The sequence below is a fragment of the Ovis canadensis genome, chromosome 1 (assembly GCF_042477335.2).
Source record: "Ovis canadensis isolate MfBH-ARS-UI-01 breed Bighorn chromosome 1, ARS-UI_OviCan_v2, whole genome shotgun sequence".
Classification (NCBI taxonomy): domain Eukaryota; kingdom Metazoa; phylum Chordata; class Mammalia; order Artiodactyla; family Bovidae; genus Ovis; species Ovis canadensis.
Genome location: NC_091245.1, coordinates 144,385,879 through 144,398,572, shown reverse-complemented (window position 1 = coordinate 144,398,572; position 12,694 = coordinate 144,385,879). Strand labels below are relative to the sequence as shown.

General features: G+C 40.5%; 1 pseudogene; it reads left to right on the top strand.

Annotated features, from left to right (window-relative positions):
* Nucleotides 1–3,621: 3,621 nt before the first annotated feature.
* Nucleotides 3,622–12,397, top strand: LOC138440418 (small ribosomal subunit protein uS2-like; annotated as a pseudogene).
* Nucleotides 12,398–12,694: the final 297 nt, after the last annotated feature.

Genomic DNA, 12,694 nt, shown 5'->3' with positions numbered 1-12,694 from the left:
GCTTTCATTGAAGGTATCAAAAAATTTTTTTAATCAAATCATCCTTTTGGTCACTAATTTTCTGAACTCTGACACATCTAATACCGTGACAAACTTCTTTCTAGAAAGCCTCTCTTTCTTTCTCTTCAGGCATGACAAGATTCTGATTCCTTGCTTCTCTGGTCAAACCTCCATCTCCTTTTAGCTTCCTTTTCTTTCACTTCTCTGCTAATAATAGGTGCTCTAATATACATTTATATATATATTTTAAAAGTTTATTCAATGAAGTAGATTCCTTGTTGAAAAAATACATAAGTATGTCTTAGAATTCACTTCACTAGGATTCAACTTTAAAAGTTTGCTTCAAATATTCAAGCATTGCTTCAGAAAGTTGACATTGTAATCAGAAAAATAAGTCTACGAAGATTACAAATAGCTTTGTTATAAGGAATAGAGTGTGGGAAATATGATGGCTTGTGCTTCTCCCCAGACACATTTTCTCCCAGACATTTCTGTTATTGCTGTTGTAGGAAAGCAAATATGCCAAATTGACTTGAAAAGTTCTGTGCAATAATGTAGGACAGTGCAGTGGAGAGAAGAGGATAGAAAATAATTGTGGTTAGGAACTTCATGCTTTTTAAAAATCAGAGCAATTTTACAGAAGGAAAAATTAAACTATCAACATCAAATAAACTGCCATTGCATTTCCTCTCCAATGACTGAAGCTAATTTTTCTTAATTGAAATATCCTTTAAAAAAAGTCAAGCATATTTTTCTGATATTGAGAAACATTTTACTACTTACAAGGCTCTACCACAGCCCTCTACTCACACAAAGAGTGGTTTTGAAATTAGTTTATTTTCTTAAGAAAAATAAGTGTTTATACAGATCTGGTCAAAGCAAAGTCTCTATAGGTTGAAAAAATTAAATAGTCGGAGCTATTAGAACTGCAGAGTGTCTTGCATAGGGAATGGAATGGGAAGAAATGGAGACCCTGGGCTTGGAGCAGCAATACTCTGATGGTTAGAGAGTTATTCCACATAAGCTATAGAAACTTGCTTGTATAGACATGTCCTTGTTGATGGAGACACAATAGTCAAATGGTATATCAGTGTTTATAATCTGACTTAAATTCAACAGAAGTGCAGCAGTTGCATTAAAGATAAATGGTATTTTGCCTAATCAAAGTATTCCCCAAAATGTGTTGGTACTTTACAACAATTTCGTAAAAAGTCATCATTTTTAAATGTTCCAGATAAATTCAATATGTTCCAAAAACATTGACTCTCTTGAAATTGAATAATTATATCTTAACTTATTTAGTATGAATTTTTGTTTATGTCTGGCTCAAAGTCTTTTCTCCATGATTTACTGTGGAATCAAATTTTAGGGGAGGGCTTAGTTCTGAGAAATCATTTATAACATATATGTGACAAAGGGTTAATAAAGTTAATAAATCAGTTAGAGTAAGTATTACTAGTGCTACCATTTACTGATGTGAAAAAACACTGGACATAATTTGGTTTAGGAAGAAAACTAAGAATTTTATTCAGGGAGTGCTAGATTTGAGCTGCTTGTACCACATATAAGAGGTAATATGTAGATAATTATGTATCATATTTACATACCTGAAAGGGCATTCAAAGGGGAAATTTTTTGCTTAGTAAGATTTTACTTTTAATATGTCATGAAAATCTTTTTTATTTTTTTTATTTTTCAAAATATGTTCCCAGGTGCATCATTCAGGTCCCCAAAGAGTTCTTCTATCTTTTTGAGGCAATAAAAGATGCTGGATACATAACAGATTTCTGTGCAGTTACTTAAATCACCTAAGTAATTTATAATGATACAGGAAATACATGTGAAAAGCAAGATATATTTTGTATCTGGTATGATCACAACTAAGTAAAAAAAGTTTTATAGATATAAATATTTGGAAATAAATATACCAGAATGCTAATAATTAAAAAAAAAAAGATGCTGGATACAGTTCTCTGTCTCTTTTTCAAAGTTACTATATCAATGACTTTATTTGTCACACATATTTATCCAATAAAGGAAAAAAGCTTATGAATGTCAGAAACCTGGTTTTGAAACATTTCCATTGATTGTTTTTAATTCAACCAGCATTCTGTGGGCTTAAAAAAGAAAGACAACTGTTTTGAACCCACAACTTGCTGGTAAACACACTTCAGCTGAGGGAAAGTTGAGAGGAAAAGTGGCCTTCGTATGTCTCCATTGGTCTCAAAAGTTACATTACCCCAAAGGACACATCAAAATCAAATCCATAGTGATTACTTTGAAATCCAAACTACCAAAAACAAGCAAAAAATGTGAACCAGAAACCGTGTTTGTGTATTGTAACTATACCCTCTAATCGCACTGCTTCTCAATCTAACTAAGCAGGGTCTTAACATTAAATGGTCAAGAAATTTATTTAACTGGTAGTTATTTTCATGTAAAGAGTGTGTTTTCTTTCTCCTTAGATACAAATACCGTATGAGTGAATACGTTTTTACTCAGACTCTTCTCATGTGCTGTCAGTTGGTACTGGGCTGGTGGGCATGCGTGTTCCTCTTGTAGCTGTGCAGGTTTCTCTTATTTAGTTGCAGTCCTAAGTGCGAGTTCAGAAGAGGCCGGGCTCAATGCTGGAGCAACGGGTACCAGTTCGGAAGTGGGAGCCAAAGCAGGGACAGAAGCTGGCACTTGAGCCACAGTTGCTGCTGTGGATGAACCAGTAGCAGTGGTGGCTTGATTTGATCGCTGGGCTGCCTGTAGCTGGGGCTGATGTTTTACTGCTTCAGGTTTTGGGGCCGTTACCATCTTGAACCTTTTCTTATTATGATTATATTCTTTGTGGATAGTATCATTGTTAAAGGTTTTGTCTGCAGAAATTAATTTTTGTCCCACTACCCAAAGTGCATCTTTTACTACAAAGATGCAGCCAATTCCAAAGGCTCTACAGGGCTGAACTAAGCTGAATTCTGGAAGCCAAGCCCTAACAGAGCGTGGAGCCCACAGATCTGATCATACCCCCAGGGACAGACTTCTGCCCCCTCCCCCAACTCCCTGTGTCACAGGGCACTTTTTTTTTTTTCTCTCTCTAGAAAGCTCTCCTTCCCTCAGACCTACTGTCACTCATGATCCAACTCATCTTTTAAATGATTAAATAGAATCAATGTTTCTTGGTTTAAAAAGAAAAGGAAGAAAACAGTCCTATACTAGTTAGTTCTCATTACCTTAAAGTAAGCTAAAATCACACTATGTTTCAAAAAACAAATTTTAACTCTAAAAATTATTTTTAAACCACCTTTCTGTTTTTGGCATTTAGCAACTGGCAAACAAAAATACTAGTGTATACAATAAAGAGACTTAAGGTGGAAAAGATTTAACTAAGAGCTCAATTTTGGAGAGTCTCTGTGTGAGGAACTTGTGACTATCCATGTGGAATTGTTTGTTGAGTAGGCAGATATTAAGTTTATAATTTTTACAGAGATAGCACAAAAGTTATGGGACTAAATGTCATTATCTGAAAAGGGAATATACATAGAGAAAAAGTTCTCTGGAGTAGAGTGACTTAGAGACTATCAAAGTAAAGCAGAAATGAGTTCCTAAAAGGAGACTGGGAAGGAAGATCCTGACATGAGTGAAGAAAAGTCTTTCAGGAAGGAAGCGATGATCATTTGTAACAAAAGCTGTTCGTGGGACAAAAGCTGCTTACAGGTAAGGCTATATCAGCACTGAGAATTGCCTGTTGAATTTGGCTGCATAGAGGCAACTGGTGACCTTGAACAAACAGTTCTTATGGAGAAAAAGAGATAAGGAGAATAGAGTAGGTTCAAGGGAGTGAGGCAAACCAGGAATTATAGACAGCGGGCACAGACAATTGTTTTTAAAAGATTTGGCTTTAAGAGAGAGCAGAGAAATGGAAAATGTCGCTGAAGGAGATGTGGAATCAAGGTGAGCTTGTCGTCCTTTTTCCCCCCCTTCTTCTTCTCTTTTAATGGAAGAGAGAGGGGACAATTGCAGGAGTGAAGGCTTTGAACAGGGGAGAGGTGATAAGAGACATCATGTTTAACCACAGGAGGGAATACAGGATGTATGATTACAGATGAAGGTTGGCAGATTGATATTTTTTCCATGAAATAAATAATAACTTCATCAGTTAAAAATGAGAAGAAGGGGGGAGTTGTTGGGAGCTTTGGTAGAAAGAAGAATGTGCTTGAAATAGTTATGTGAGAGCAGGAGATTGAATTGACTTGGAGAAATTTCACAAACTCTCTTCCTAGACAAGTCAGATACCTATATAGGGAATTCAGACTGATTAAAAAAAAAAAATTGGGTCTTTTTTTTTGTAAATTTTACTCCACTGAAAAAGTGAGAAATCCCAACTAGTTTCCATTCTTCATGAGCTGCATCCGGAAGTACTAGACTTCAAATTTTACCTTCTTCATTGTCCCATAGAGTTTCAGGGTTTCAGGTTGCTTCAATGAAGATTGGGTATGTGGAGGCTCAGTTGCTTCATTCATGTCCAACTCTTTGCGAACTTGTAAACTAAATCCCACCAGGCTCCTCCATCCCTGGGATTTTCCAGGCAAGAACAGTGGCTTGGGTCGCCATGTACTCCTCTAGGAGATCTTACCAACTCACTGATGGAACTCAGGTCTCCTACATTGCAGGTGGATTCTTTACCACTGAGCCACCTGGGAAGCGCAACTAAGAATATCAGTTCATGTCAGTTCAGTCACTCAGTCGTGTCTGACTCTTTTGTGACCCCATGAATCGCAGCAGGCCAGGCCTCCCTGTCCATCACCATCTCCCAGAGTTCACTCAAACTCACGTCCATAGAGTCGGTGATGCCATCCAGCCATCTCATCCTCTGTCGTCCCCTTCTCCTCCTGCCCCCAATTCCTCTCAGCATCAGGGTCTTTTCCAATGAGTCACCTCTTCGCATGAGGTGGCCAAAGTACTGGAGTTTCAGATTCAGCATCATTCCTTCCAAAGAAATCCCAGGGCGGATCTCCTTCAGAATGGACTGGTTGGATCTCCTTGCAGTCCAAGGGACTCTCAAGAGTCTTCTCCAACACCACAGTTCAAAAGCATCAATTCTTCCGTGCTCAGCCTTCTTCACAGTCCAACTCTCACATCCATACTTGACCACAGGAAACAATAGCCTTGACTAGATGGACCTTTGTTTGCAAAGTAACGTCTCTGCTTTTCAATATGCTATCTAGGTTGGTCATAACTTTCTTTCCAAGGAGTAAGCGTCCTTTAATTTCATGGCTGCAATTACCATCTGCAGTGATTTTGGAACCCAAAAAATAAAATCTGACACTGTTTCCACTGTTTCCCCATCTATTTCCCATGAAGTGATGGGACCAGATGCCATGATCTTTATTTTCTGAATGTTGAGCTTTAAGCCAACTTTTTCACTCTCCTCTTTCACTTTCATCAAGAGGCTTTTGAGTTCCTCTTCACTTTCTGCCATCAGGGTGGTGTCATCTGCATATCTGAGGTTATTGATATTTCTCCCAGCAATCTTGATTCCAGCTTGGCTTCTTTGATGTTGTGAAAGTGCTGCACTCAATATGGCAGCAAATTTGGAAAACTCAGCAGTGGCCACAGGACTGGAAAAGGTCAGTTTTCATTCCAATCCCAAAGAAAGGCAATGCCAAAGAATGCTCAAACTAACGCACAATTGCACTCATCTCACACTCTAGTAAAGTAATGCTCACAATTCTCCAAGCCAGGCTTCAGCAGTACTTTAACCGTGAACTTCCAGATGTTCAAGCTGGTTTCATAAAAGGCAGAGGAACAAGAGATCAAATTGCCAACATCTGCTAGACCACCGAAAAAGCAGGATAATTCCAGAAAAACATCTATTTCTGCTTTATTGACTATGCCAAAGAACTGTGGAAAATTCTGAAAGAGATGGGAATACCAGACCACCTGATCTGCCTCTTGAGAAACCTATATGCAGGTCAGGAAGCAACAGTTAGAACTGGACATGGAACAACAGACTGGTTCCAAATAGGAAAAGGAGTACGTCAAGGCTGTATATTGTCACCCTGCTTATTTAACTTATATGCGGAGTACATCATGAGAACTAAGAATATAGCCCCATTTAAATGTATGTCTATTTAAGACTATACTTACAGAGCAATTCAAGAAACCACCAATGTGACTGAGTTACACAGAGGCAACCCTGCTTCCCAGGACTGGCCAATGAAACCACAACCTTAAACAAAGGGTAGAGGTAAAGAACCTTCCTGCCAGTGCAAAAGACAGAGGAGACATGGGTTCAATCCCTGGGCTAGAAAGATCCCCTGGAGGAGGGCATGGCAACACACTCCAGTATTCTTGCCTGGAAAATCTCCATGGACAAAGAGGATCTTGGTGGGCTACAGTCTCCATAGGATTGTAAAGAGTCTGACACAGCTGAAGTGACTTAGCACACACACACACACCCATCTCTGACCCACAATTGGCCTGACGAGTGAGACAAGATATCAAATTAACATAGAGCCACTCAAATGAGGAAACCCTTCATTATAATATACCAAAATAACAATCATTTAAACTTGGATAATGTTAATGATTTGTTACAACATCTGTCAGTGAGTACCTCAAACTAAAAGAAAACAAAAGACAAAAATAAAACTTTCTTTGTAATGTCTGGAAGAAAAAAATATCATTTTCCTTCTACCCTTCCAGGTTCTTGGCTGGATCTCTGTAACCAAAGGCAGGTTAATTAGAGGAAAGCATACAAATGTATTTAGCTTAAAAATGTAAGTTTTATGTGACACAAGAGCCCTCCTAATGAAGTGAAGACCCAAAGAAACAGATAAATCTGCATGTTTTTATGCTGAATTTGATGAAGAGTGACAAGTTGTGGAAATATGTTATAAGATGAAAATGATATGAGCTCAATGTAGGAAACTGGGAGAATCTTAGCAAGACCTATTCGTTCACATTCAAAAAGAAGGACACCCCTTACCTCCTGGTATAGAGAGGGTACCTTTAGGGCTTCCCTGGTAGTCCAGTGGTTAAGAATACACTTGCCAATGCAGGGTACATGGGTTCAATCCCTGGTCCAGGAAGATTCTACATGCCGTGGAGCAACTAAGCCCGTATACGCAACTACTGAACCTGCACTCCACAAGACAAGCCACCACGATGAGAAGCCTGAACCTCCCAGTTAGAGTAGTTCTCACTTGCCACAACTAGGGAAAGGCTGTGTGCAACAACAAAGACACAGGGCAGCCAAAAATTAGTTGATTCATTATTTTCTTTTTTTTTTAAAAGAGAGGGCACCACTCATTTGAGGTCATTGTGACCTGCTTCAGAGGAGAAGAGCAAAGAGTCTTTCTAGCACATTTCATTTCTCAAATTCCTTCAACTTAAACTATTCAAGGGTGCATCCATATTTGGAGGTAGCATATTCTAAACCCCATCAGTAACAGTTCAGTTCAGTTCAGTTCAGTCGCTCAGTCGTGTCCGACTCTTTGCGGCCCCATGAATCGCAGCACGCCAGGCCTCCCTGTCCATCACCTTCCCTTTATTCCCCCAAAGCTTCAATAATCAAAATAACCCTGAGATTGTGACGGTAAATGTGATTTTAAAAAGTAGTTTAGGTTAAGAAACGAAAGCAAGTAGTTTCATAAATAAAGTTTCACTCTATAGTGAAATGCTGAACTTGATCAAAGTATCCAGTTATCCTGAGTTATTCAAATAAACATATTAATCCTCCAAATAAATCTACAGAATAAAATAAGAACAAACATTACTCTTGATTAATGTGAGTAGAAGTAATATAACCTCTGAGGAAGATTTCATGAAATTGGCAGTGATTGCTACTGCCATGTTTATTAATTGAGAAGCAGCAGTTTCATAAATGAAATTACTAAAGACAACATTCACCGTGTCAGCAGTGAAAACTGACAAAAATCAAAACATTAACCTTCAATAAATATTAAATACTGACAATTTTCCTAATGTTTTAAAATATTTTTCAATGATAAGATATTTAGTTCCAGTAGAACATTTTTAAATCTTGTGTTTAATTACTATGTGTGCCTACAAGTTTAGAAATCTACAATTCTGTATAACTTAGGCTTCTGGGTTCATTCTGACAGACGAAAACCTTGGAAGTTGCCACTGCTGTCCCTACAAGAAGAAAAAGCTGACCCAGCTAAAAAGCCATGTCTGCTCTTGAATCCATCAGAGAACTGAGGTTTCAGGAAAAATTGCCAGGCAAAAGTCTGAAGAGGCAAATTCATCCAGAGAGACACAGGTAAGACTTGCTGACCTGGGCCAAAAGCTGCTGGAGCCATATACTGGTCAGTTCAGTTCAGTTCAATCACTCAGTCATGTCCGACTCTTTGCCACCCCATGAATCGCAGCACACCAGGCCTCCCTGTCCATCACCATCTCCCGGAGTTCACTCAAACTCACGTTCATTGAGTCAGTGATGCCGTCCAGCCATCTCATCCTCTGTCGTCCCCTTCTCCTCCTGCCCCCAATCCCTCCTGGCATCAAAGTCTTTTCCAAGGAGTGAACTCTTTGCATGAGGTGGCCAAAGTACTGGAGTTTCAGATTCAGCATCATTCCTTCCAAAGAAATCCCAGGGCGGATCTCCTTCACAATGGACTGGTTGGATCTCTTTGCAGTCCAAGGGACTCTCAAGAGTCTTCTCCAACACCACAGTTCAAAAGTATCAATTCTTTGGCGCTCAGCCTTCTTCACAGTCTAACTCTCACATCCATACATGACTACTGGGAAAACCATAGCCTTGACACGATGGACATTTGTTGGCAAAGTAATGTCTCTGCTTTTAAATATACTATCTAGGTTGGTCATAACTTTCTTTCCAAGGAGTAAGCGTCTTTTAATTTCATGGCTGCAATCACCATCTTCAGTGATTTTGGAGCCCCAAAAAATAAAGTCTGGCACTGTTTCTACTGTTTCCCCATCTATTTCCCATGAAGTGATGGCACTCATCTCACATGCTAGTAAATTAATGCTCAAAATTCTCCAAGCCAGGCTTCAGCAATACGCGAACCATGAACTTCCTGATGTTCAAGCTGGTTTTAGAAAAGGCAGAGGAAACAGAGATCGAATTGCCAACATCCGCTGGATCATGGAAAAAGCAAGAGAGTTCCAGAAAAACATCTATTTCTGCTTTATTGACTATGCCAAAGCCTTTGATTGTGTAGATCACAATAGACTGTGGAAAATTCTGAAAGAGATGGGAATACCAGACCACCTGACCTCCCTCTTGAGAAATCTGTATGCAGGTCAGGAAGCAACAGTTAGAACTGGACGTGGAACAACAGACTGGATCCAAATAGGAAAAGGAGTATGTCAAGGCTGTATATTATCACCCTGCTTTTTAAACTTCTATGCAGAGTACATCATGAGAAGTGCTGGACTGGAAGAAACACAAGCTGGAATCAAGATTGCTGGTAGGATTATCAATAATCTCAGATATGAAGATGACACCACTCTTATGGCAGAAAGTGAAGAGAGACTAAAAAGCCTCTTGATGAAAGTGAAAGAGGAGAATGAAAAAGTTGGCTTAAAGCTCAACATTCAGAAAACGAAGATCATAGCATCCGGTCCCACTTCATGGGAAATAGATGGGGAAACAGTGGGAACAATGTCAGACTTTATCTTTTTGGGGCTCCAAAATCACTGAAGATGGTGACTGCAGCCATGAAATTAAAAGATGCTTACTCCTTGGAAGAAAAGTTATGACCAACCTAGATAGCATACTCAAAAGCAGAGACATTACTTTGCCAACTAAGGTCTGTCTAGTCAAGGCTATGGTTTTTCCGGTGGTCATGTATGGATGTGAGAGTTGAACTGTGAAGAAGGCTGAGCGCTGAAGAATTGATGCTTTTAAACTGTGGTGTTGGAGAAGACTCTTGAGAGTCCCTTGGACTGCAAGGAGATCAAACCAGTCAATCCTAAAGGAAATCAGTCCTGAATATTCATTGGAAGGACTGATGTTGAAGCTGAAGCTCCAGTACTTTGGCTATCTGATTTAAAGGGCTGCCTCAATAGAAAAGACCCTGATGCTGGGAAAGATTGAAGGCAGGAGAAGGAGCAGATAGAGGATGAGATGGTTGGATGGCATCACGGACTCAATGGACATGAGTTTGAGCAAGCTCTGGGAGATGGTGAAGGTCAGGGAAGCCTGGCATGCAGCAGTGCGGGAAGTCACAAAGAGTCAGACACAACTGAACAACTGAACAATAATAATTCTGGTTGGTGGAAGGGAATCCCTTCCCACTCCAACCACTCCCCCCACCTGTTTCACCTTTTTTTAAATTTTTCAGTGACCAAGTGGTATCTGACTCTTCATGACTCCATGGACTGCAGCACATAACACTTCCCTGTACTTCACCATCTCCTGGAGTTTGCCCAAGTTCATGTCCATTGCATCAGTGATGCCATCCAACCATCTCATCCTCTGTTGCCCTCTTCTCCTTCTGCCTTCAATCTTTCCCAGCATCAGGGTATTTTTCAATGAACCAGCTGTTCGCCTAGCAAGGGAAAGCAAAAGTAAAAACATAGTCAACAGGGATCAGAGGTTCAAGGAAATAGGTTGGAAAGGCTGCAGCCGGGGAAGGGAGTACATGGAGGTGAGCAGATGGGTGAAGCTATATCACAGAGAAACACCTGTGAAGGTCACAGTTCAAGGACAAGGCTGATTAAAACAGTGAAATTTAATTGAAGGATTATAGAATGCCCACGCCATACTACCACACCAACAGGGCTCCAGTGAAACAGTAGATTACATCTCTTAGTCCTACAAGAAGCAGACTTCCTCTGAAGAGGCATTCTCAGGGAAGCCCAATGTCCGGAGGAAAACCAAAACAAGGAGGTTTAATGAATATGAATCTTCTAGAAACTATTGCCCCAGCAAAAATTAACATAAATCTTCATCCTAAAGCCCTCTTTACCTCATTCTGATTATTCATGCACATCATATTTACCTCTCAACAAAAAAGTACACGGCCTTCCAAAGGCAATTAAAAGCACAGTATGAAGTGAAGACCAAAAAAGCGTTAGAACTCAACTCAGATGTGGCACAGATTTGGGGATTACCAGAGAGAACTGAAAATAACTGTGATTAACCTTTCTTTATATGCTGCCTGATGTGAAGAGCTGACTCGTTAGAAAAGACCCTGATACTCGGAAAGATTGAAGGCAGGACAGGAAGGGGATTACAGAGGGCAAGACGGTCAGATGACATTACCATCTCAATGGACATGAGTTTGAGTAAGCTCTGGGAGATGGTGAAGGACCAGGAAGCCTGGAGTGCTGCAGTCCATGGGGTCACAAAAGGTTGGGCACACCTGAGCAACTGAACAACAACAAATGCTACCCAGAGAGGAGTCCGCACAACACTGTTCTGGGTTCTGTTGTAACTTAGAGGAAAACTTTCACAATGTTCAGAGCCCTTGGTTTCCTGCATATAAAAAGTGGAAGACGTCCTCAAATTCCTCCCAGCAGAAACCCACTTAGGTGACACCAGTCCTGACTTCTGAAAGGAATAGTCACAAAAGGCAAAGGATGACAAGCATGAGCACTCAGTCGGGGCCAACTCTTTTGACCCTGTGGACTGTAGACCACCAGGCTTCTCTGCCCATGGGATACTCCAGGCCAGAATACTACAGTGGGTTGCCATTTCCTCCTCCATGGGGGTCTCCTAGACCCAGGAATCAAACCCACATCTCCTGTATCTTCTGCATTGAAAGTAGATTCTTTACTCACTGAGCCATAGCATCTACATCACAAATCTGAAGAAAACCTGAGAGAAGCTGGCAGCTGGTGCCATTGTTGCCTTTGAAAACCCAGCTGACATCAGTGGCATATCATCCAGGAATACTGACCCACGAGTGGAGCTGAAGTTTGTTGCTGCCGCAGAGTGACTTCCATTGCTAACTGCTTCACTCCTGGAACTTGGCACCAGATCCAGGCTGTGTGGAGCTGACACTTCTGGTGGTTACTGATCCCAATACTGACAACTAGCCTCTCACAGAGGCACCTCCTGCCTTCTCTTGCTCTGTGAGACACAGACTCTCCTCTGCGCTATGTGGACATGGCCGCCCATGCACCAACAATGGAGATCACTCAGCGAGTCTGATGTGGTGACGCTGCCCTGGAAGTTCTGTGTATGCACGGCACCATCTCCCAGGTACACTCATGGGAGGTCATGCCTAATCTCTGCTTCTCCAGAAATCATAATGAGATTGAAGAAGATGAGCAGGGTGCTGCTGAAAAGGCTGGGAGCAAAGAGACTTTTCAGAATGAATGCACTGCCCCAGTCTCTGAGTTTACTGCTACTCAGCCTGAGGTTGCAGGTTGGTCTGAAGGCAAGCTGTGTGCCTTTTCAGCGATTTTCTATTGATGACTAGTCTGCAGTTCCCACTGCTCACCACTGAACGTGTACGAACAGCCAGTGAGTGGCCTTAAACTGATTTTGTCCACAAATTCTTATACAGAAAATGGAAATAAGATTGAAGGAAAATAAGCAATTTCTAAAAGTTTTTTTTTTTTTAATGAAACAAAATAACTGTGACTAATACGATAAGGGCCCTAATGGGAAAAAGTGGACAACATGCAAGAGAGTTGGAAAATCTAAGAAAAAATTGAAAGGAAATGCAAGAAGTCAAAAAACATTGCAACTGAAACAAAAAATGTGTCT